General features: G+C 42.1%; 1 protein-coding gene and 1 pseudogene across 2 annotated transcripts in view; one reads left to right on the plus strand and one right to left on the minus strand.

The window, feature by feature from the left end:
• The first annotated feature begins 2,722 nt into the window (after positions 1-2,722).
• RGS8 (regulator of G protein signaling 8) overlaps positions 2,723-23,811 on the plus strand; it is a 111,325-nt gene continuing 90,236 nt past the window's right edge. Inside the window, exon 1 of the mRNA XM_081299814.1 lies at positions 2,723-2,855. The gene's annotated coding sequence lies outside the window, so the exon portion shown is untranslated. The remainder of the gene's footprint in view (positions 2,856-23,811) is intronic.
• On the minus strand, positions 8,866-9,391 carry LOC308651323 (ATP synthase F(0) complex subunit C2, mitochondrial-like; annotated as a pseudogene). The gene has a single exon. The product of its transcript is annotated as an ATP synthase F(0) complex subunit C2, mitochondrial-like (transcript).

A 23,811-nucleotide genomic window follows, 5' to 3' on the forward strand; every position in this document is an offset into this window, starting at 1 on the left:
ACCAGATGTACCGCATTGGATCTCAGACTGGTGCCACTGACCAACCTGTGCCAGCTGATCTGCCTGCAGAGATGCGGCTCTGGGACAACACCAGCCTTACCATCTTCCTACCCATTTCACTTTGCTTCCTGACTCAGGAAGCATATTGGAATGCATGTGAGTAAGAGTGACATTATTATGGGAATGCTATAGAGTCAGCACTAATTTATGAAAGTGAAAATCTTTTGCACATTTTTGTACTAGAGGATGGTGGGTATAAATCTTAGGACCCAAATGAAAGTATCCAAGAGATATGATTTTTTTTTGTTTACATAAATCAACCTAATTTTGACTCTGGCTACCCAGAAATTGCCCTCAGTCATTCTAGGCTAACCTCCTCATGCCCTACAAACTTGTACCAAGATCTACAATGTTTTGTAAGTCAACACGTGTGTTCAACAATTATCTATACAGGTTCCACTGAAAGTTAAGTTGTCTTTTTTTTTTTTTTGTTAGTACTGGGGATGGAACCCAGGGTTTCACACTTGCTAGGCAAGTGTTCTACCCCTGAGCTACATCCCCAGTCCTTTGTATTTTATTTTGAGGCAAGGTCTTGCTAAATTGCTGAAGGTGGCTTTGAACTTGCAATCTCCTGCCTCGTGTGTTTCTGGGGTTACAGGTGTGAGTCACTATGCCCAAGAATTTCTTTGGAGACTTGGGCCGGAACCCAGCTCGCTGAGGCTGTGCATAGCTTTGTCCTCCAAGATGTCTTAAGTCTCTCATCTCCCTAACAAAAATAAATAAATAAATAAATAAAAGGCTGGTTTTTTTCTCATAGAGAAATCTCTTCTTTTCCCCTCTGAAGTATTTCCTTCTCATCAAGTCCTATTCTCCTCAATGGGTTTTGCTTTTTGTGAAAAAGAAAGCAAATCATGGTGTAAACTATCTTTCTTTTTTCTCTTTCTTGCTACAAACCTCTTGCAAAGTGAGAAAGCAAGAATCTGCTTGACAGATGGGGCAACATGAATCAGCAAATGAAGAAAAAGGCAAAGACTTGTGGACAGAAAGGCATGGGTGGAAGAGCCCTAAAAGAAGTTGAACCAAAGGTAGCCAAGCCAAGCCAGACCCAGGAGGCAGAAATGGGAGTTCCCAGCAGGACATAGGTGGCTTATGATGAACACACAAGCTATGAGACCAGCCCTCTGGCTGTTGGAGAGGATGATTTCCCTGACTGTTACATAGAATGCATAGTCAGTTAGATTTTATTGAATCTATCCTGGGAGAAGATTCACTTTTTAAGTCCTTTGACTGCCTGGAGGAAGGATTTTATTTGATATGTCAACCTACTGGAGATCTTCACATGTTTTAGAGATCACAGTGGCTATATCATGAAGAATGGATTATAAAGAAGAGAGATGGTTACTCCATCCAGTTAAGAGATGGCAGTTCAGGGGGTAGAGCGGCAATCAGGAAGGTGGGGAGATGGGCAGGGATCCTGGATCTGTTGGAGGGCATGTGGTCAGGCAGGCTGGATGTTGGATATGGGGGTCATAGGTGGTGCAGAATTGAAGATGATTTTTGGATTTAGGGCTTGAGTAGTTTTGTGGACAGTGGTGCTATCCATAAAGATGGGAAAGGCTAGGGGAGGGCGATGTGCTTCATTTCTTAAATTTCTCCAGTGGAAGAGTACTTCCTAACACCCAGGACCTTCTAAGGTTTTGAGCAGTGAATCGAGGTGGTGAATCCTCACCAGGTCGAGCACAGATGACCGAGAAGGCTGCGGGAAGAACATTTAAAACTTGTATTTAAGCCACATGATGGCAGCCTAGGTGCCCATCAACAGATGAATGAAGTACAAATATGTGGCATATAAACACAGCCATAAAGAAGAACAGAATTATGTCAGGAAAGGAGCTGGGGTTGTAGCCTCAGTGTTAGAGTGTTTGCCTAGCACACGTGAGGCACTGGGTTCAATCCTCAGCACCACATAAAAATAAAATAAAGGTAGTGTGTCCACCTACAAAGCGCGTGCGCGTGCACACACACACACACACACACACACACACAGAATTATGTCAGGGAAATGAATAGAACTGGAGAACATCATGTTAAGTGAAATATGCCAGACTCAGAAATTCAAGGGCCCTATGCTTTCTCTCATATGTGGAAAGAAGAGAGAAAAAAGGAAAAAAGGTGGATTCTCATGAAATAGAAAGGGGAGCAGTAGAATAGAAGAAGGGGACCAGAGGAAGGGAGGAGGAGAGGGGAAGGGAGGTAATGAGGAATGAAATTGGCCAAATTTTGTTATGTGCACATGTAAACATGTCACAATGAATTCCATTATTATGTATAATTATAATGTACCAATAAAATTAGTTAAAAATACAAGTCTAATAAAATAAAACTTCTATTTAAACTTGTTTTATTCCTCATCCTTTTAAACGTACATTGTTTTGTACATGCCTTGCCACATGCATGTCAGTACAGTGGTTTTTTTCTTTATACATACACTTCCATATGCCATTTATAAATAAATGATGATTGAATAGAGAAACAAATGAACTGAGAGTTGGGGCAGACAGCTAGCTAGATATCAAAAGTGCTTTTCATTTCAGAATATATGGTGTCAGCTGGTAATCACTGCCCAACAGGAAGCAGCTTTGCCCAGTTTCCTTGCAGTGGGTATAACCAGTTTTCCTCATCTGTGGAAGTGACATCTGTCAGTCTGGACCAAGACTTTGGAGGAGCAGGCACGACTTCTTGTGGACTTGCACGCAGACAATGGCCAGGTCCTGTGTTGAAGGCCTGAGATGGAGGGAACCTTCAATCCTGGTACATTGCTGAGAGGGGGCTGCCCACCTCGAGCTACTTTATGAGTAAGAATGTTTCAACCCTTTATATGTTCGGGAGTCTTTGTTAGCACATCCTAGCTTACAGGAAACATGCTTAACATTTTTTCTGTTGGCTGGATGCCACGGGAAAATTATTTGGAGGTTACTGGTCTGAGCACTTGCCAGAAGTAAATGAAGGGTCAGGGTTGTTTTGTCTTATCAGACCCAGGGGAGAGCAGCTCATCATTTCTCCCTCCATGTAATTGAAAACGTCACTGTCATGGAATGGTGTTTAAGCTGGCTGAGTTCTGTTTTGGTAGAACTGAAATTAGTAAAATATTCAGGAAGATTCACAAATTTGGATTATCATTAATTATAAAAAGCAACTAGCCTTAATTCAAGGGTCGTCTTGGAAGACATGGGAATATTCGATAAACATTATTGGAAAACATTAGTGGAATTCAGCGAGAGGGAACATTTGTTTGGCACAGATTTTGCTTACATTTCCACATACTTTTACATCCTTGGGTTTCAGTTTAAATTGTTTACTTCCAAGGCCCATGGACTCTTAAGATTCAAGTGTTTTCAGTTACCTTTGCCAATGAAATGAGAGTTCATGGTCTTTCCCCTTCCCTGGCCCCTGGGTTTAGATGGGGAGGCTTCGAGAATTCCTTAGAGAATTCAGCTTAGGGGAGGCACAGAAGGCTGCATCAAGGCAACGTTCTCAAAAGCAGAGACCAACAGACCATGATTAAAGTCAGCTTGCAGGTATACTGGCTGGAACTGTCATGCCAGCTGCTTGTAAGCCTCACAAGATGATGGATGTCTTCCCGTTATTCCTACTGCTCTCCAGAATTTATTAGCAGAAAAGAAAAATGGGGAAAGGCTGTAACTCCCAGAGGTTCCAAAATTGTCTTTGCAACAGCGAGCAGTGAAGGCCTGGGTGTCAGTCATGAGTGAATCACTGGGCATTCGTGTGGTTCCGAGGGAAGTGTCAGAACCTTGGAGCTGTTGCCAAGAGCAGTGGGGGCATCTGGACAGAAGGGCTGAGTGCAGTTTAAGGGGACTGGAGCTGCAGATCCATTTGTCAATCTGACCTGAGAACTGTAGCCGGAGGCTGTTGAGGGAAAACACACTGTTATGGCTCTCAGTGGCCTTGGAGGAATGAATGGTTACAGCACAGGGAAGCCCGCTGGGGCTCAGAAGTGTAATGCAGAAACTCTGTCACCGAGGAACTGGTGAAGGGCGGTAGGGGTTGGTGGGGGCGGGGCCAGCGGCTAAGGGAGGCAGAAACACGGATTTGAATCTGTCATCTTGGGTCTGGAAGCTAATTCCCCTCCTTCCCCCTTCCTTCTCTTTTCTCCTGGTAAGTAAGCTAAGAATAAAAATCCTGGCACCTGCTGCTTTATTTTTCACTCAAGAAACTGATTAATGAGGGCTGCTGGGTTTAATCAATGGTTGTCTATTTCAGCTTAGAAAACACTATTTTGGGGAGTGGAAGAAATATTGGCAATCATTCACCTTGCGGAGGGCCTGTATTATTTTATAAGTGGTTGAAAGAACAGACTTCGGCATTCAAGAATCTAGTGCTGGGATATGTGCTTCTCCACCTAGAGCAGGCTATTAATAGCTGTGTGACTTGAGTGGTTCTGGCCCCCTCACCAGGGAAATGTGGTGATGATAATAATAATAATAATAATGATAATAATAATAAATATAGCCTCTTAAGTTTGTTGTGAAAGTTAAGCAAGAGCCCTGTAGGAAGTAAATGTTGGAAAAATGTTAACTCTCTCCATTATCCGAATTTCTTTTTCCCTTTCCTCTTTTCAGAAGTAAGATAGAGAAGATATATGCCTATGGGCACTTGGGATTCAAGCCTCTGCTTTTGGTTAAATTTCCTGCTGTTTTTGGAACTCCTACTCATCCTTATTGAATCCAGAGAGTTAACATCACATCCATTCATTCTGTCTGAAGCATTCCCCTCTCTGTTTTGCCTTAATAAGTTAAAATGAACTGATAATAAAGAGAAGTTTGCTTTCATTTCCTGAGGAGAAGCTGTGGAAAAATAATTTGAGTACTTTTTATTTGTCAGGCCTGGTCAGTGTTGGGGACTGTAGGTTGTGCAGAGGTGACATCTCTGTCTCAGAACTGTGGAATTAAAGAGGAAGATTATTCTAGATGCACAAAGTTAGCTTTGTGTTCGTGGGTGAGGTATGCCTGCCAACATCTCAGCTCTTGTGGGTTTTTTTGGGTTTGTTTTGGTACCGGGGATTGAACACCGGGGAGCTTTACCACTGAGCTACATTCTCAGTCCTTTCTTTTTTTTTTTTTTTTTTTTTTGGATTTGAGACAGGCTCTTGCTAAGTTGCTGAGACTGAACTAGAACTTGTGATCCTTCTTGGGTTCTTGGATTAAAGGTGTGTGCCACCGTGCCCAGCTCAGTTATCATGTGAGATCTTCACCTAAGTATAACAAATCTTCGACTTCTTGTAGCCTGACTGCTCTCCATATCTAGAAAACAGGGTTAAAGTCAGTGTTTGAGTAGTCCAGGAAGCAGAAACTATTCCTGGTATTTAAGAAAATAAATGTAGGAGATTAGATGCTGAGAAATTTTTTGGAAGGATTAAGGATGTGTAGGCTCAAGGCTGGGCCTCTAAGGATGACCCCTAGAATATTGAGAAATGATATGACTGCAAGAGCTGTGACTCCAGGTGCCTTGAATAGGAAGGCCAGTTGAGGGTTCTGCTGGCACCAGTGATTGTAGTGACACATGGCATAACAATGATGTACAGACAAGAAGACAGATAGCTCAGGAAGTGGCTGCTGCTGCTCTTCTTCAAATTGTTGGAATAGTGGAGTGTGAGCCTGGATGTCTCCATTGCCCACCTGCCCCTCGACACCTCTGAAGGCAGACTGGAGACTGACAGCACTAAGTCTTTCCTGCTCGGAGAACATAGAGAAAGCAGCAGGAAGACAGCTTCTGTCTCTTTTCCACTTTCCCAATCTCTGAGGAGTGCATCTAATTGTCAGGACCCAGGTCATTCATATCTAGTGCCCTAACTGGAGTCTGGAAGATGTGGTTTGCTGTTTCCAGGTTTTGTGGCACCTGGGAATAGGTGAGAGGGGACGCTGAGCCACAATCTATGGAGTCCTGCACACTGTCCCTACTCGAGTCCCATCATGAACATTTGACAGTCTCTAATTCAACTATGAGTATTCAGCAAAACCAAACCAATTCATTGAGCAAAGCGGGGCGGGGAGGGAGAAAGAGAGGGAGAGAGAGAGGCAGAGATTTGCACATGGGGCAGTTCTGTTGGTGTACCACTGAAGGAGCTGGGCATCAGGACCTAAGTGCATGTGGGAGGAGAGATACCAACCTGCTTCCTCCTCAGCTATCTCAGTCCCTGGGTCTGCCTCATAATATGAGGGTCCTGCCTCTCTTATTCTGTAATCTGATAACTGAATAGAGTGATTAAAAAGCTGTATCTATCTGGCCAGTGTGGTGACGCACGCCTGTAATTCCAGTGGCTTGGGAGGCTGAGACAGGAGGATTGCAAGTTCAAAGCCAGCCTCAGCAAAAAAAGCGAAGCTCTAAGCAACTCAGTGAGACCCTGTCTTTAAATAAAATACAAAAAAGGGCTGAGGATGTGGCTCAGTGGTTGAGTGCCCCTGAGTTCAATCCCTAGTACCCCACCAAAAAAAAGCTGTATCTGACCAACACAATACCATACCCCTTCATGTTTATAAGATGACACAGTAGGCCAAAAGATACTTAGAAGGCAAATTGAAAAAAAAAAGCTGTTTATGAATTTTTAGCTTGCTGGCTGAAATTCTAGACCCTTCCTCCACACCCTCCCATTATATCTAACTTCACTGTAATTCACTGAGAATCATTAAGAATCAAAGCAAAGGAGCAGTCATGTGAAAGGATGTTATAAAGACCTACATAACTCAGGTAATATTATTATACACAGTGCCTTACATGGAATGGATGCTTTTAACCTTTGCTAAATTTGCTTTATCATTCTCTCTCTCTCTCTCTACACACACACACACACACACACACACACACACACACACACAGAGTTAGCTTCTGTGTCTGGAGTTCTGCATTCTTGTCTTCAACCAACGTCTGATTGAAAATATTTTTTTAAAAATTTGCACCTGTGCTGAACATGTACTTATCATTTTCTAAATAATACATATAACAACCATTTATATCTCATTTTTATTGTAGTAAGTATTATAAGTAATCTAGAAAGGACTAAAGGTATGTGAGAATATGTGTACCTTATATGTGAATGCTATGCCACTTTCTAAAAGGGACTTGAGCACCCTCAGAATTTGGAATTCATGGGAGCGGGTGGGGGATGCCCTGGAACCAACCCCACATGAATACTTAGGGATGACGGTATATTTTTTTTCCTGAACCATTTGACAACAAATTTTATAAATCATGCCCCTTTGTCTCTGGATACTTGAGTGTATATTTTCTAAGAAGAGTATTCACCCAGGATATTTAATATTAATAAACTATTATCTAATTTACAGACACTACCCATATTTTGCTAATTGTCCCCATACTTTTTTTCCAGCGATGATTTTTTTCCATGCAGAATCCAATTCAGAATCATATACCTGGAATGGTTTTGTGGCCTTTCTTTGATTTTCATGACCTTGACATTTTAAAAGAATTTAGGCCAGTTATTTTTTATAATGTCAGTCAAATTGGGTTTTGTCCAATGTTCCCTCATGATTAGAGTCAGATTATGTAATTTTGGTAGAAATATTAAATCTGCAGTTAATATTTCTTGAACTAAATAAAAAAACATAACCCCAGGTAGGTTCACGAAGTCGTAGTTTGAAGATCACTTGGATGGGGAGTCAGCCCCTTGTGGAAGCCAACCAAGTTCTGTCATCAGCTATTTGGTATTAAGATGCAATAATAAAACGATGGTGATGATAATAATAACTTTAGCAATATGCAAAGTGCTTTTATATGCATTCTTTCATAAAATCCTTCAATTATCTCAAGAGATAAAATGAGACTTTATGGATCAGGAGGGAGCTCAAGGCCTGTGCCCAAGGTCACACAGGTGGGAAGTGGCAGAGCCAGAGTTCAAACCTAGGTTTTAAACCAGACTCTGAATCTTTGGCTGCTAAACCAACATGCTGGAGTGGAAGTCATGTGCCTTGAGATATTCATCTCTCAAAAAGGGAGGAGTGTCTAAGTTAGAACTTCCGGCATTTGGGATTTCACAGAGCAATGAAAATAATTTAAAAAAACTGGATTCCAGAGATGAAACTATAAGCCTTTATATGACCAAGTAAGGATATTAAAATATAAAAACAAATGTTATCTAACATCAATACTGTTTCATAAAAGAAATGACATTTTAATAGACAAGGGGAAAGTCATAATCTCAGAAAAAGAACATTCTTTGGAATTGAATGTGCTAGGTTTGTAGTGTACTCTGTTCCTTGCCATTAATTCCCTCAGTTCACAGGGTCCTGTTAAAGATCTGCCCATAACAGTCCCCATCTGTGGCTTGTTACAGTGCCATGTGCTCTATCGTCCAGTGGCTTTGCTTTAAGTGACAAAACCGTGTGAGCAGGGAAAGCATTGGTACAAATGGAGCAGGGTTGGGGTAGGAAGGGGTGGGGGCCCATTTATTTTGTTTCCTTTTGCAATTTTTTAGGCACCTTTGATTCCTCTTCTTCTGGACTCCATATTTCCGTATGCAATACTTCTGCCTCCTCCTCCTCCTCCTCCTTCCTCTCCTTCTTCCATCTTTCCAGTGTCTCATCTCTTGTTCCTCTGCTCCTAGTTTTCATTTTAAGGAATAGGAGGCAAGAGATCAAATCCAACATTCTCATTTGGGCATGATAGAAACGAGACATCACTTGTTTTATGATTGTGGGCTCAGGGTAGAAGTTTCCGGAAGCTTCTGTCAGTGAAGTTGGGCATTCATCCTGGCACAGTTTTTTTTTTTTTAACAATTGTATCTTTTTTTTTAAAATCTTATTAATACAGGGCTTATTTGTCTTCCCTCTGTCAAACTCTCAGCCAACCACTTTCCCCAGACTGCCTGGGGAGGTATAGGAAAAGGGACGTACAAGGCAGACAAGATCTGGGAGAAAGAATGCCAGGGGGAGACTGCTCCTTCACATGGCTGGTGAAGAGGAGGAGAAATGCCAAGGCCAACGTCAGGCAAAAGAGCCCCACAACTTCTGAGAGGGCAAAGCCTAGAATGGCGTAGGAGAAGAGCTGTTGCTTCCGAGAAGGGTCCCTGGCATAACCAATGATAAGGCTTCCAAATACAATCCCAATCCCAGTCCCAAAGACAGCCACCCCTATTGTGGCAGCCCCAGCCCCAATGAACTTGGCTGCTGTGTTATCACCCTTGAGATGGTGCTGGTTTGGAAGCTGCAGCTAGAGATAAGTGAGCTCAGGGGGCGTGGGACTGTCAAGCTGCTGAAACTCTCATATGTCAGTGTCTCTGGTCAGTTCAGCATCGCTGCAGCTGAGAGGTGCTCCTGACCAAGGAGTGGGTGGAGAGGAACTTGGAGCAGGCAGACATTTTCAGTGGGTGAGGGGCTGTGGCAAGAGAGCTGCTCCCAGTGCAGAGAAGACAGAGGAAATTGTATCTTTTTTAAAAAAAAAATTTAAATATTTTTTTAGTTGTAGTTGGACACAATACCTTTATTTTATTGATTTATTTTTTTTTATGTGGTGCTGAGGATTGAACCCAGCGCTAATGAGCCCTTTACTGCTGAGCCACAACCCCAGCCCCACAGTTGTATCTTTTATTAATGTATTAAATAACTAGATCTCCAAGTGGGCCTAATAACTCCTCTAATTTCAGAATAGGGATGATTGTAAATAGTATTTTGCAACATTACATCAACATACTGGGATTTTAAAACAGCTGTGATTATTCCAGGCATCACAGGTTACTACTGCTGAAGTGGAAGGCTACAGCCATATTGAAGGAAAGGCACAATTTTGGTTAGAGGTGGGTGGAAATCGAGACGTAATCCACCCCTCTTCTAGTGCGTAGATTCTCTGACTTTTATCTATAGATCCCTCGGTGGTTTGTGTGGGGGCAGAAATCTGAGGATCTTAGATTAAAGCCCTTGTTTTAAAATCTCTATTCCCAGCCCACTTCCTTATTTTTCATCTGTGTCTCAATTTTATGAGCCCTCAAGCATTGGTGTTTAAGGGAAAGAAATCTTTGTAATATGGTTTCATAATTCTCGTTGAAATCACCAATGTTCTCCCAACACTGAAGGATCTTGTCCCACCTCCGTATTTCTCCATCTCTGTTGAAGCCCCCAAAGCCAAACATTCTCTCCTCGGAACTTTCTTCTTCCCAGGCTTCTTCAATATCTGTCTCCATACAGTGATTTCAAGCCTTCATAATGTTCGACTCACACTTGGAGCTTTTTGAGAACACAGGAGCTTTTTAAAAACACTCATTATTATGATATCTATTTTATTTATTTTAAGAGAAATCAAAATCAGAACATTTCTGTGGGCCCTTAAAAGATTCCTGGGTCTGTGCCTAATGGAGAAGGCAGTCCAGCAGAGGGGACCCATGAGCATCTGGAGCAGCCGAACATTTCCATTGAAAGTGACTTCTAATTGATGGAAAGTCCTTTCTTATCTTAAGCTGGTTTGCTTTACTATTTTTTTAAATTTCTATTCTTTTTCCCCTAGTTCTTTTCCCTAGAGTTGGTCTGTTCCTTCTTTCTCATGTCAAAGTGTGGGCCAAGGACCAGAGACATGGGCATCGCACGGAGGCTACAGAGACAGGAAGAAACTCAGGTCTCACCCTGTTCCCAAATGAATCGAAGTCTGCATTTTAGCAGATTCCGCAGGAATTCCTATTCACAGCAAAGTTGGAAAGCACTGTACCCGAGAAAATAACAGTAGCAAACATTTATTGAGTGCCTCTCTGTCCTGATATCATTTTAAGTTTTTTGTTTGTTTGTTTGTATCATCATTCAAGAAGTCTTCATCATTGTTTTTTATTTTTAAATGTTTTTGTTAGTGCATTATAATGACACATAATAGTTGGATTCATTTTGACATAATCAAACATGCATGGACTATAATTTGCTCTGTTTCAGTTCTGAATATTTCTTCTTTATCATTTTAAGTTTTTTTTAGTTGTAGACAGACACAATATCTTTATTTATTTATTTATTTTTATGTGATGCTGAGGATAGAACCCAGTGCCTCATGCATTCGAGACAAGTGCTCTACCACTGAGCTACAGCCCCAGTCCCTTATTTTAAGTTTTATGTGGATTATCTAATTAATCCTTTTGGTGCCTTATAGATGAGTAAATTGAAGCAAGAGACATGCTCAAAGTTTATGCCAAGAGAGGTGCTGTGCAGGAATTCAAGCCAGGCAGTGTAGACCCAGGATAGAGGCTGGATATTTATGGGTCAGTTTGCACATCCTCCTGTGCTCATCTCCTTTGAGGAGAAGTTGCTGCTGCCTTGTCCAGCCTTGATTGCTACGGTGGGTGCAGTTTTTTTTACACCTCTTAGCCCCAGGACTGGAGGATCCCTAATGGACAGCACTCTGTAAAGTTATTTTGCAGCTTATCACTCAGGCGGTCTGCTAAAAAAAAAAAAAAAAAAAAAAAAAAAAAAAAAAAAAAAAAAAGAAAAGAAAAGAAAGAGAGAGAGAGAGAGAAATAGTAAGCCTAGCCACCTGGACTCTCACTGGATGGTATTTAAATGAAGCAACTTGGAAAGAATTTGCTCTTTGTTAAGGGATCAGGAAGAAGTGGAGGGGTGGCCTGCAGGTGAGTCATGTTCAAGTGACTTATCTACACAAAAGATTAAGCTTCTGCTACTTCAGTGTCTAGAGTTCTTTTCATCCAAATCTTCTCTCCCACTCATTTCTCCAGGATTCCCAAGCCTATTATGGCTCTGTCTTTTGAATTTCCCCAGGAGTCCTTATTGAACCATGAGCAGCCCTACAACAACCTCACTTTACTAGAGTGAGCTCAAGTGGGTTTCTGTTTGTTACCATAAAAGCCAGACTATAGGAACACAAATCCACGTATTTCAAAGCACCTGTGCATCTCCCGAACTCCTCCTTTTCTTAAGGGAGCAGCCCTGTTCTTTCAGCTACTCACACCAGTGAGTTTACTCCCTCTCTTGGTTCTTACTCTCAGGACTATGCAGTCATAGCCTTCAGAAATGGACTAGTATGGGACTGGCTGGTATTGGAAGCTACTTTTATGGAACAATTTGATGGGTACAGAGTAGGCCTGCCAGCTTCAAAATTTCTTCCTTTGCACCTGGCAAGACTCTTCCCAGAAGTCTTAAAACTGGTTCTGTTTACAAGAGGGTTATGACTAACGGCTGAGAGCAAGACTGTGCAAATAGGCAGGAGAAGGCCCCTTGATGCAAAGCAGTAGAAATCAGGATTGGAGAGGAGGGATTTCTCCCAAGCCTGACCTGGCTTGATGGCATTTCAAAGGAGACACCCTGGAGCAAGACTGTGTCTCCCGAAGTCTCGGGAAGTAACAGTATGCAAACATATAGGTGACTAGTTTGCAGCCACCAACAGGAACTCTGGCACATCCCCCTGTGTGGTTGTTGTGGTCAGGTCAGTACTAACTTTAGCCCTGCCGTCCTCGAATGGGGACAGTCCACTAGTGGATTAAATCCTCCTTAAATGACTAAGAATCTTTTAGCCACAGATCAAAGAAAGGAAAGGAAATTATTTCATCTATTCTCTGCCTGGTGCGTGATGACTTCTGGGGGAGCCATTCTCCAGTGTTTTGCAGGGTAATGACACTTTCTATTCATATAGCACTGATGTCCCAGGAGCTCAAAGTTCTCTAGAAGCTGGGAGGGAGGAAGTCAGGACAATATTTGCATTATTTCCTTTTTGGTGCTTGCTCTTTTAGCCGAGACCTCTGCCCCTTTGAAGGAGACAGTGGGTGGAAGCAAAACCAAGGACTTTCTTTTGGTCAAAGTGACTCACAGAATTGTCTCTCTACCGGCTTCATGCTGGGTGTCCAACTACCCGCCACTAGGCAATTATCCTCTTTCCATCATTCATTTGCCTCATTCCAAGCTGGAGTAAATTCCCTCATTTTGAGTGGGGAAACTGAGGCCCAGAGAAGATGTGCATGTGGGATAAAGTTATCATGCGAAGCTACTGGTCAGCCTGAAGCAAGTGTTCCCAAACATCCAGAAAGATGTTTGTCTCTTCCTTTCTTCCCATTTGCCATGAGCAGGGATGGTTCTAGAGCTGACGATGGCTGTGCGGAAATCTGAGGAAATTTGTCCCGAGCCCCAGTTTGAGGATAAAAGGGCTGAACGCTGAGCTGGAAGGCATGACCCCAAGTTGACTGGCCATCTTTCAGGCACGGCTTTCCTCAGACCCACCATTCTGTGCAGTTCCTATCAGTTTGGGCTGCCTCTTTGGGACTTGAATATTTCATACAGGATCTCCAGGGCCTTTCAAAGGGTGCTGGGACATAAATAGCTTTCACAGAAGAATGTCGCCTCAGTGATGTGATGACTGAATCAACCACACCGAATTAGCAGCAATCTGGTGCTCAGGATAATGGAGTGATGGCCAACGAATATTACTGCCTTTTTACCCAGTGAATGAGTCCTCAGTAAAAAGGACAAGTGCCTTCCAGGTGTCTTGCCACAAGATTTCAACCACTGAGTCACCCAGCTGGATGGAAGAACATGAGAGGCAGCTCAGCATCTCCTCATGATTCAGCGGCCGCCAACTTGGATTGTCCCCAGTTCCAACTTTAGCATCTTTCTTTAGTCACTCGACTGCACAGTCAGTTCCCTTCTGTAGATACACAATGGGAGGAAATTCTACTGAAGGGACAAAGCTGCCACTGTCCCATCTGACCAGACATCCCCAGAGAGAACAGGCTGCCCGCTCCAGGAAAAGCTGTTCCTGAGAGGAACCACCTGGGAACAGTCTGCATCAGGGTTGCAAGGTAATCCTTCTGGAATGTTCCATCAGGTGGCTCAGCCCAGCCTCTGCTGTCATGGCAGCCGGTGGGATGGAGTGGAGGGGTTTGGGCTTGGAAGTCTTGTCCCTGTCCTTAACAGCTGTGGCATTAGATGGGTTAGAAGCTCTGTGGATCTGAGCTTTCTGTAGGTTAATGACCCAGTGAGGAGAGGGGCAAGAATTGGAGAGGTGAAATAACTAAATGGGTGGCCTGGATGTAAGACAATAGGCGGGGCGGGGCCTATGGGAAACTGGAGAATCAATGCCTTCCCTAAAGGTGTTCAAACAAACAAACAAAAACACCCAGGAACCCACAAGGTGGGTGAATACCATGCCAAGGGGGAATTTTCTAATCTGTTCTCAAAGATTGTGAAACTGAGGGAAACCTGAGTAAATTCTCTAGCTTCACTTGGTTTTAGTTACTTGCTTTCAGCTGACCTTAAAAATCACTAATATTGGAGGTCCCGCAGTTAAGACATAATATTAGTTTTTTAGTAGCTCCCCTGTCCACAGCACTTCTGACGTGTGGGTTGTGATGTTGATGGTTGCATATGTCATTTTTCAGTGATTTGAAAGGCGCTTATGTTGAAACCACAGACCCTTGGGCCTGCACAAGTGTCTAATGGGTAATTTTGTGAACATCAGAAGACTGAAAGTGTAACCCTCAGATCATTCCAACACCACCATTTTTTGGACATGAATCTCATGAAAATTGAGATAATGCACAGACCACTGATGATGTCACCTCCCTCACCTTTCACCCTTCTTCTTCTTCTTCTTTTGTTAGAGAGAGAGAGAGAGAGAGAGAGAGAGAGAGAGAGAGAGAGAATGAATTTTAATATTTATTTATTTTTTAGTTTTTGGCAGACACAACATCTTTGTTTGTATGGTGCTGAGGATCAAACCCGGGCCGCACGCATGCCAGGTGAGTGCGCTACCGCTTGAGCCACATCCCCAGCCCCTCACCCTTCTTCTTGATCCCATAAGTGTCCCCAAACCCTATCATGGAAGAGGTGGGCTTGGGTCTTCCACCTCCATGCTAGTTACCTTGAGAATAAACTCTTTTTCTTTGGCAAAACTTACTGTTTCAGTGGTTGACATACTGGGTGGCACAGAAAATGGGTGTAGTTTGGTGACAGGTGCTCCTAGTTTTAATAATCTAGCCTGTTTCTGGAAGCATGTATTCTTACAGGATTATTATATTCTTATATATATATAATTCCTAATTCAATTATATATTTTTTTGTATGTGAGAAAGTATAGGTATCTAATGCTGGGAACAAAATTCATAGGAAATGTAGACCAATATAGTCTTTCAAGGCCAAATCATAGGGAAAATGGTTGATTCAAAGTTATGTTAGAAAAATATTTTACCTGTAGTATCTATGTGGTGGTAGGATGTTACTCTGAAGTCATTTGAGTTCCTTTGGGCCACAACTCTAGGAAGACAGGGAAGACCAGCATTTAATCACAACTTCTCTGATGATCCTGATTGTCCCCCACCCAATGGCACAGAGGCACAAGTGCAGGGTCTGTGTCTGTCTTGTTAAACACTGGATTTGATCCTGGTGCCTGACACATAATAGGAACTCAATAAATATATGATGAATGAGTGAATAAAAATGGTAGTAGGCCTTAAGGGTTCAATCTCTTCTTTTTTTAAAAAAAAAAATCATCCAATAAGTTGGTAGTTGTGTAATTTATTTTAAAAGTATAAATGTAATCATGCCAACTCTTTGCTCAAGATCTTTCACAGACTCCACATTGCCTACTCAAATTTCAAGCTTCTTGGCATGATCTTCATTTCTCTCCATGTTCTGAATTCTCCTTTCTGTTTAGTTATTCCCTCAAATGACACTGCTCTCTACCCCACCCCCACCCCCACCCCCATCCCCAATATTCTAGCTCAGCTTGACCATTGGTTGTTCTCCAAACAGCTCTATCAGTTTCATGGCATTTCCCTCTGAAATGCCCCCCCTTCTTTCCCTCCATCAAAATTTCATTCATCTTTCAAGATGTGAACGTCCTCTTTCCAGGAAACTTCTCTGTCTATTGGAACCAAATCAGGAAAAAATTTCTTCTTTCCTGTGCTCTTTCTGCATATCTCAGTTACAGTATTACATCCTGCCTTGAGTTGTAGCTATTTATGCATGTGCCCGTTTCCTCTAGCTGGTAAACTTCTTAAAAGCACGGACTATTCATCATTCTTCGCCTCTTTCATAAACATAAGGCATTCAATGCATTTATTTTGAATGATAACACTGAAAAGTGGCACTTGTTAGTTAATTGCTTACCGATGGAGGAACTTGGGGAGCTATAGATCCACAGTCAAAGGAGCCACCAAGCAGATAAGTTTAGTGTGACAGCAAGATACTCCAAGGAAAAAGTGTCACCTTTTATGACTGAATTTTGAAAAAAGAAGAAGAAAAAGAAAAAAAAAAAAACCACAGCAAATCGTCAGAAGCAATTCAGCCTAAGATATGCGGAACAGTTTGCCAGTGGGCTTATCCTCCCCTTCAGGAATAAAACTCATCTATAAAGTCAAGGATCAGAACTTTCCTTGGTGTTAAGATGGATAGGGTTACAATGACAAGTGACAGGGAAGGATATTGGTCCCCGTGGAGCCTGGAATTAGGAAAATGGAACTGTCACCATATCTTTACTGTTGTCCAGGAAAGGGGACAGGCCACTCTCACTGGTCCCCATTCTGTAGATAGAGAGTAGAAAGAGGCAAAATATAGCTAGAGAGAGAGAGAGACAGAGAGACAGAGAGAGAGAGAGAGACAGAGAGAGAGAGAGAGAGACAGAGAGAGACAGAGAGCACACGCACACAAGCGAGCCCTTGAACACATCCCTCACTCTGCTCTAATCCTGTGTATTCACCAGTTTTCTGAGCTATCATTTGTTTGTTAATTGCTATTAACAAACACCTATTTGTCCGGTCCTGTTTAGAACATTTTATGTGTATTTTCTTTCCTAACTCCTCACAGCAACCTTCTGAGGTAGGTATTAAAAGCCCCGTTTTTAGATGAAAAAGCAGACAAGGGGGCTGGGGATGTGGCTCAAGCGGTAGCGCACTCGCCTGGCATGCGTGCGGCCCGGGTTCGATCCTCAGCACCACATACCAACAAAGATGTTGTGTCCACCGAGAACTAAAAAATAAATATTAAAAATTCTCTCTCTCTCTCTCTGTCTTAAAAAAAAAAAGAAAAAGAAAAAGAGAAAGCAGGCAAGGGTGGTTACATAATTCTCCCAAAGTCACTGAGTGTGGATCTGGAATGCGTTGAAAGCTTGTGTGTTAAAGTTTTGGTCCTTAGATGGTGACACTATCCTGAGATGATGGAAACTTCAGGAGGCCTAGTTAGAAGAGGAGCATTGCTGAGAGTATGTGTTTGAAGGGTATATTTTGTCCCTGGACACTCTCTCTTTCTCTCTGCTTTCTGGTTGCCATGAGGTGAGCAGCTTTGCTATTCCAAACCTTCCGCCATGATGTACCATTTCACTATAGGCTCAGAAACAGTGGAGCCAGATAAACATGGACTAAAACCTCTGAAATGGTAATACAAATAAATGTTTCCTCCTTAAGTTGATTTTCTCAGGTATTTTGTCATAGTGGCAGAAAGCTGACTAACATCAGAAAATAGTAGGACTATAAATGTAGACCCTCTGTGGACTACCTTTTAATGCTTGCTTGCTTTTCTGCTTGAGGTTGCTTGTTGGAAAGGAATGATTTCTGCTCTTGTCTTACTCTTGGATCAGAGATGTCTCTTAGGCTAGACATCAAGTAGTTGCCACAGTTGGTGAGACCCAAGCCCCCAAAGCCACAGAGGCTTTGACAAAAACACACTGTCAATCCTACCCCTTATAGTATAGAGCTGATTAACCACCAGAAGGACTTGAGAAGACACAAAACATTCTCTGTGTGGAATCTTTAAATGGAAAGCATACTGAAATTTACTTTTTCTTTTGGAGAAAGCTCCAAATTGAATGACAGTAGCTTGGTATTGTTGCTTTTGTTTTCACAGCTGTTGAAATTGTTCTGGCTCTCCTGGTTCAATTTATGATAACCTCAGTTAAAATTACATGTATCTAAAGATAGGAGATGCAGGTCAGAGCTCCTGAATGGATATTGCCCTTCATTTCAATGGGATCTGTTCATTTAAGCTCAAAGCAGCCTTTCACCACAAATGAATGTGAAAAGCCCACAGACAATGCTAGCCAGGGAAGTTTTCATTTATATCCTCTCAACAACATCATATTTTGGTAATTAACAAAAAGCATGGACCGTCCTGTTTTCATTAAAACACACTGGGTGAAGGTTCACAGTTAAATGACCACTTTGCAGGTTTGTACTGAGGAACAGCAGATTATCTCAAAGGTGGAAGTGGAATGGCAATAGTGTGAAAGTACAGAAAAGAGAGGCTATAAGATGACTTTGTGTTGTTTAGCCCCAAATAGGGGCACTTTGTGTAGAGACAGGGAAACTGACCCTGTTTAGAACATTTTAGGTGTATTGGAGGGGCTTGCTTGCCCTGAATAGGAAGAAATAATCTTCCTCCCTTTCACCCTATAGGTTAGAACTTGGACTATAAGAAGGTCAGTGCGGGAGACAGACATATGTATGTGGGAAAAATCTTTAGGATCCGTGGGGAGTTTATTATCAGGACCATATTTGGACGTGGATGCTGTTTGGAATGATGCAGGGGCTGCTTGATGTTCTCCACTGGGGTGTGTCCCAGCCAGGGAAGCTGTGGCAGGGATTCCAGCCCAGGCTGAGAAGTTAGACCAATGGCCTCAAGTTCCATTCCAATTCTAAGAACTTAGCTCATGGTTTAACTTATACACTGCTATCAGTTGCTCTTATGTGAATTAAATATGACAAGTAGCTTAGTGGTGTTTATTGGGAAACAGCATATCCCTGCACTTAAAACCTCATTAGTTTAAAATAACCGAAGGTGAAGCCAGTTTGGTTGGTGGAGTTGATTATGAAATGCTTGAAAATAATATCATTTTATTACTTTCAAGACCATAGGTTCATGGACTTATGTCTACCCAAGTTGCCTGCTCAAAGTTTATCTTTAATGAATAGAGAGTGATTTGTAATCAGCACACCAGAGCACCAGGCTTGTTGGTCCTCTGCTTAGATTAGAATTAAATCATTTCTAATTCAGAGTGTCTGAAAACAGTTGATTCTCTTAAGTAAATAAATAGGCCCTTCAGAATTTCATTTTAAGTATTTATTTGTTCTATCAACTCTTCCTTTTTTCTGATGATAGGGCAAAAGGAAGCTTCTATTCATCTCCTGTCAAAATGTCACAATTAACAAATAACAAAATGCATCATGAATAAATGTGATTTTTGCTGTTTTTGTGAGACTGATTTTTCTGTCTCCTAGATTAAATATTAGGATGCTCAAGACCCATGACATGAAACTCTCTGAATTTCATTTACATTCAGAGGATGTGGCAAGGGATTGGATCTATTTTAATTATTTATTTATTTTTTAAACGTTTTTATGCACCTTTATTTATTTATTTATATGTGGTGCTGAGAATCAAACCCAGTGCCTAACACATGCCAGGCAAGTGCTCTACCGCTGAGCCCCAGCCCCAGTCCAAGGTACTGGATTTTAATTTATTTTTTACTTATAGATGGACATAATACCTTTATTTTATTTTTATGTAATGCTGAGAATCTAACCCAGTGCTGCAAGCATGCTAAATGAGCACTCTACCACTGAGCCACAACCCCAGCCCCAAGGGATTTGATTTAACCATTTGTTCATTCGTTAACTTTGATATTCAAGAGATCACACATTGAACAATTAATTCTATTTATAGGAAATGTCCAGAATGGGAACATCTACATGGATAGAAAGTAGATAAGTGGTTGCCTAAATCTCGGGCAGGGAGAGGGAGGGCGATTTAAGGGGGAGCAAGCAGGGACGGCTAGAGTGGCTTTGTTCTTGGGATGATGAAAACATTCTAAAGTTGATCATGGGGATGATTGCCCAACCCTGTGAATATGCAAGAAATCATTGAATTGTGCACTTTAAATAGCTGAATTATATGGTATGTGAATTTTATCTCATCAATTATCAAGAATGTGTCAAGAGTCAGGAACTGAGCTGGGTGCTGTGGTACATGCCTGTAATCCTGGTGGCTTGAGAGCCTGAGGCAGGAGGATTACGAGTTCAAAGCCAGCCTCAGCAAAAGCAAGGCACTAAGCAACTCAGTGAGACCCTGTCTCTAAATAAAATACAAAATAGGGCTGGGGATGTGGCTCAGTGGTCGAGTGCCCTTGAGTTCAATCCCCAGTACCACCACCAACAACAATAACAAAAAGTCAGGAACTGTTGTGGGCATTGGGAGAATAATGTTGAATGGAATAAAGATCTCTATCTCTCTTGGATCATCATGTGAGCTGCTTCTCTCCACTACATAATGGGTCCTTCTGTCTATGGATTGAGACCTCTGAAACTGTGAGCCCCCAATTATACTTCTCCCCTAAAATTGTTCTGATCACATCTTTAGTTACAGCAGCAAAAGAATCTGACTAAAACACCCTCACAGAGCCTACAGGCCAGTGGGGAAGTCATGTGACAGGCATCTGAGCCAGCAGATAAAACAGTTTCAGGAAGAGGTAGTGTTCTGAAAAATGCAAAGCAGGATAAGGAAATTGAGAATGATGTGTGTTTATATATGTGAGTGTGTGTTTGTGCATATGGCTATGTGTGTATAGCATGTTTATATGTACACATGTATATTATGCACATATATGTGCACATTGTGTACGTGTGTGCATATATGTGTTTTCTCTGTTAGTGTGAGAAGAGAGATCTTCTGTGGGGAGTATAACTTTTTTCATTTTTAAATGTATTTTGATTATAATCTACACACAATAATTGTACATACTTATGGGTATTTTGTGATTTTTTGGGGGGGAGGTACTGGGGATTGAACTCAGGTGTACTTGACCACTGAGCTACATCTCCAGCCTATCTTTTATTTTATTTAGAGACAGGGTCCCACTGAGTTGCTTAGTGCCTCACTGTTGTTGAGGCTGGCTTTGAACTTTCGATCCTCCTGTCTCAGCCTCTGGAGCTGTTGGGATTACAGGCATGTGCGACCATGCCTGTCACATTGTGAGATATATATATATATATTATATATATATATTTAATATCTATTTTTTAGTTGTAGTTGGATACAATACCTTTGTTTTATTTATTTATTTTTATGTGGTGCTGAGCATTGAACCCAGGGCCTCACATGTGCAAGGTGAGTGCTCTACCGCTGAGCCACAACCTCAGCCCACATCTGATATTTTAATACATGTATACAATGTGGAATAATCAGGAAACTGGCATATCTATATCTCAAACATTTATTTTTTAACTTTTTACAACTTTTTGAAATTTAAGGGAAACAAAAAAATTAGCCATGCAGATACTGGGTGAGTTCACAGGAAGCAGTGCCAAGACTGAGGCAAGAATACATATGGCCTTGTTCAACCAAGAGGAGGGGCAGGAAGGCAGTGGGAACAAAGCTGGCTAATAATTCCTACTACTTGGCATTATTTTTTATGCTGCCCATGAGTCACTTCACAATTGCCATCTTGTTGATGCTCACAGCAACCCTAAGGAGTTGCCATTAGTTTTCTAGATAAGGAAAACATAGGAAATGGTCTACAATTTTCCTTGCTCCAGGAGCCTATGACCCATTTCAGGCCTTCCCCCCCCCCCCCCCCCCCCCAGTCTGGCTGGGCACAATTCAGGAGCCACTTGTCAAAAGAAACTAACTTTATTTTTAGAACCACACACGCCAAACAAAACAGCTCCTCAGGAAAAACCCTCAGAGCCCAACTGCCACCACCGGCTTCCCACAAGCCTCTCCCCCTCCCCCCTCCTCCTGCTCTTGAGGCCTATTGGCTGGGTCACCTGGGCGGAGCCAAAAATAGTCCCCCAATGAGCACCTCCGCAGAGGAGCCAATCAGCTAGAAGTTGCTGGGGCAGCTGTGAGCCAATCATCAGCTGGCAGCTGGAAGTTTGCTGGGGCCCCTTCGGCTGTGGCTCTCAACAAGGCCTAAATTCAGGCCTAATCTTATTTCTCCAAATTCTAAGCTTTTTTTTTTTTTTTTTTTTTTTGTGTGTGTGTGTGTGCAAGACACAGGATCATGTGTCATCCCATTAACCTCTTTGAGGCCACAGAGTGAGCAGATGGCTAAGCCTGGACTTGTTTCTGGTCATCTTACTCCACATCTCATGCTGATGGCCATGTGACTTTCCCCTTCCACTTAGGATGTCAAGTCCTCAGGAGTCACCTTCCCTTTAGGTTATACTAACATCCTCCAGGGCTTGTGGTGTTTTCAAGGACCCTACTGAAGGGGATCAATCAGCATTTATCATACAATCCCATTTACCCGAGGAGTAAGTGTTTTTTTCTTTCTTTCTTTTTTCTTTTCCTTTTTTTAGCACATTCCATTTGGTGATGTGATGTGAATGTAATTAATTTGTATCTTCTGATCCTTACATTTAGGTGATTTTCATCTCTTCCTTACCATCCACATTCTCTCTTAGCTAATCCTAACATCTCTCATTTTTAACTACATAAAAAAGGGGTTAAGAGCATGAGTTCAAATCTTGCTTTGATCTTAATAGATAAATGACCTTTGATAATTAGTCACCTTGAGCCTTAGGTTTCCTCATCTGAACAATGGATATAATAATCTTATTAAGTTTATAGGAAGTTTTGAAAATTGGATATGTCTGAACAGAGCCCTGTGCAGAGCCCAGAAGAGAGCAAGCATCCGTATGCCCTGTTACTGAAGCTGGTATGATTAGATACTGTGAATAGAGAAGTCCTCTGTGGGGAGTCACCAGCTGGTGTGATTATGCTCCCCTGTTGGTAGCACTTGCTGTAGAAATTGTGGCTTGGAGAGGCAAGAAGCAAGGTAACTGCTTGTCAGTGCTTTTCTGTACCCAGCATCTAGGACTCTATCATGGCAGGACAGTTGGGTAGTCACCCGTGGAGTGGACCACCACATGTGCACAGGTGGAGACTAGGGTTGATTAGGTTCTACACTAGGCTGAGGGAAGGGTGATTGCTGAGGCTATCCAAGTGTATGATTCCATATGCATCTCTGGGATGGTTATTAAACTCTGCAGTTGGAAGCTATTTTTACCCCATGATGATAGATATTGGAGATTGGGTTGGAGCAGGGAACGTGTGATTCAGGAGAATACAATGGGTGGGAACGAAAAGCCATTTATAAAGAGCCATCTGTCCCCCTTTCCTTCCTGTCTTAGCTTTGAAAGAGGCAGCTCTCTGGTCTCCACTGCTGTCTTGTCCCTGTTAGAATGATTGTTACTGTTGCCAGGTAACTGCTGGTGCAAGGGCTTCTGGGTCAGCTGTCCACTGGCTCAGTGAGCGGGAAGGAGGTATGGGGAAGCAGAGGTCAAGGTCAAAAGACATGGAAACAGCAATGATTATACACATAACTTAGGGCCATTGAGATCTCCTCTAGGCTGTGGAAGAGAGGAAGTTAAGAAAACATGCAGCTAACAAGGAAATCCTCAAGCAAAAAGCCAGCAAGTGTATAATACCTTGGAAAGGAATGAGGAATTAATTTTTTAATATATTCTAATTAGTTATATTTGACAGCAGAATGCAACTCAATTCATATTACACAAATAGAGCACAATTTTTTATGTCTCTGGTGTATACAAAGTAGAGTCACACCATTCGTGTCTTCATGCACATACTTAGGGTAATGATGGACATCTCATTCCACCGTCTTTGCCCCCTCCCTTTCCCTTTCTCCCTTTTGCCTTATCTAGTGTTTATCTAATCCTCCCCATGAGCCACGCCCCCAACCCAATATGAATCAGTATCCTTATATCAGAGAAAACATTTGGCATTTGATTTTTTGGGATTGGCTTACTTCACTTAGCATTATATTCTCCACCTCCATCCATTTACCAGCAAATGC

The sequence above is a fragment of the Spermophilus citellus genome, assembly GCF_964194105.1.
Source record: "Spermophilus citellus genome assembly, chromosome: 6".
Classification (NCBI taxonomy): domain Eukaryota; kingdom Metazoa; phylum Chordata; class Mammalia; order Rodentia; family Sciuridae; genus Spermophilus; species Spermophilus citellus.